Below are 2,565 nucleotides of genomic sequence, written 5' to 3'. Positions count from 1 at the left end.
TAAGGCCTTTATTGTGTTGTGGTACATTTCTTCTCTACCAAATTTGTTGAGAGTTTTTATTATGAAATGCATTCGAACTTCATCAAATTCTTTTTCTATATCTACTGAGATGATCATATAATTTTTGTTCTTCATTCTGTTAATAAAATCAGAAACAAAAGAGGAGACATTACAACTGATACTACAGAAATACAAAGGGTCCTTTGGGAAGCTGAGGCAGGCAGATGACCCGAGGTCAGGAGTTTGAGACCAGCCTGGCCAACATGGTGAAACCCTGTCTCTTCTGGAAACTACAAAAATTAGCTGGGTGTGATGGCAGGCACCTGTAATCCCAGCTACTAGGGAGGCTGAGGCAGGAGAATCGCTTGAACCCAGGAGGTGGAGGTTGAAGGGAGCCAAGATTGTGTCACTGCACTCCAGCCTGGGTGACAGAGCAAAACTCTATCTCCAAAAAAAATAAATAAATAAATACAAAGAGTCACAAGAAACTACCATTAGCAATTATACCCCAATAAATTGGATAATTTAAAAGAAGTGGGTAAATTCCTAGACACATATAACCTGCCAAGACTGAATCATGAAGAAATAGAAAATCTGAACAGACCAATAATAGACAAGTAGATTCAATCAGTAAGAAAAAGTCTCCCATTAAAGAAAAGCTCAGGACTGATTGGCTTCACAGATGAATTCTGCCAAACATTTAAAAAAGTACTAATGCTAATCCTTTTCAAACTCTTCCAAAAAAAATTGAAGAGAAAGGAATATTTTCAAATTCATTTTATGAGGCCAGCATTACCCTGATACCAAAACTGGACACAGACACTACAAGAAAAGAAAGTTACAGGCCAATGTCCCTGATGAACATAGATGCAAAAATACTCAACAAAATACTGGCAATGCAAATTCAACAGCACATTAAACAGATCATTCACAATGGTCAAGTGGGATTTACCCCTGGGATTCAAAGCTATTGCAACATATGCAAATCAATAAATGTGATACTCTATATGTGGTTTTGATTTCACTCCCCCTTCTCAATTATGTTCTCTGTCCTATACCATGTTTTTTTCTATATAGTCTTACCATCAGCCTTGAAACATGCTTCAGAAAAATTATCAACCTTTTTGCTTTTAAAGCTTATCAATTTGTTCTAATCCAAGAAACTTAAAAAACAACAGAATTTGGGTGATTCTGACTGAATTGACTGGGGTGGGACACAGGCATCAGTATCTTTTAAACAGTCCTCACATTTGCCTTCCCACTGGGTACACCCTTACCTGGTGAAATCCTGTTTACCCTCCAGGATTCACCTGCATATCATTTCCTCAAGGACGTCTTCCTGAAGACTTTGATCTAAATCAGGTGCTCTCATAGCTCCCTGTTTCCTTTCTTACAGCACTGATCATATTTCTAATCCAGAGTTTCTAACCCTCAGCACCACTGACATTTTGGGCTGGGTATAACTTTGTTCTGGTGGTCTGTCGTCTGCCTTGTGGGACGTTTTGCAGCATCCCTGGACTCTGCCCACTGGATGCCAGAAGCACTTCATCCCCAGATATGGCAACTGAAACTGTCTCCAAACATCGCCAAATGGCCCCAGGAGGGAACCCCTACCCCTCGCCCCATGAGAACCACTGCTCTAACACATGGTTATTTTATATGTAGTCTGTCTCTCCCTCCATACTATAAACTCCAGCAGGGCACTTGCTTTGGCAACACATATATACCCAAATTGGAAAGATACAGAGATTGGCATGGCCCCTGTGCAAGGATGACACACATTTGTGCAGCATTCTATTCAAAAAAAAAAAAGGCAAAACCATCAGAAGAGCTTTCCTTTCTCCTAGATTCCCAAGGACATACCTCAATGCCTAGGCACATCCCAGATGTTGGACAAGAATTTGTTGAATAAATGAATGAATGAGATGGCTAAGCCAGGATTTCAGAGCTCTAATAAGGGTGAAGACCACAGGTGTCAATAGCAGAGAAGAAAAGGAAGGAATACATCTGAGCCACATTTAGAGAGCAGAAATTAAATTTTATGGGAACACAGTCACTTCTATTCATTTGCATATAATCTGCAGCTGCTTTTTGTGCTACAGATGGCAGAGCTGAGTAGTTGCAACAGAGACCACATGGCTGATGAAGCTTTAAATATTTACTGTTTGACCCTTCACAAAGAGTTTGTAGAACCCCTTTTTAGAGATTGTGTTTAGAATATAAATCCTAAGTAAACTATTATGAAAGTAGCTAAATGATTTTGATTATTTGCAAAACATTTCCATTTTTAAACATTTTACCATTGCCCTATTTCTCACACACGTGAGAAATTTGCATGCACAAAAATGCACAAACATGCATTGCAGAGACGTTCTTTCCTGATAAATAGTTTATCCTGTTATTGGATTTTTTTTGAGGGGTTTTGAATGCACTCCACTCCTCTTTTCCTAGAAGGTCAGAACTTCTTTTTTTTAAAAATTTCAATCTTCTAGTTTTCTAAAGATTTTGTTGGGAACAAGGGAAAATTAAGAAAAAGGGTCTCAGTCCTCTGTGTAAAAACTTTTT

At 38.7% G+C, this 2,565-nt stretch overlaps 1 pseudogene; it reads left to right on the top strand.

Moving 5' to 3' along the window:
• The first annotated feature begins 1,702 nt into the window (after positions 1 to 1,702).
• On the top strand, positions 1,703 to 1,799 carry LOC116470012 (U6 spliceosomal RNA; annotated as a pseudogene).
• Positions 1,800 to 2,565: the final 766 nt, after the last annotated feature.

The sequence above is a fragment of the Hylobates moloch genome, unplaced genomic scaffold (assembly GCF_009828535.3).
Source record: "Hylobates moloch isolate HMO894 unplaced genomic scaffold, HMol_V3 SCAFFOLD_5, whole genome shotgun sequence".
In the NCBI taxonomy this organism is placed as follows: Eukaryota; Metazoa; Chordata; class Mammalia; order Primates; family Hylobatidae; genus Hylobates; species Hylobates moloch.
The sequence above is the reverse complement of the archived record's forward strand: the minus strand, read 5'-3'. Positions and strand labels throughout refer to the sequence as shown.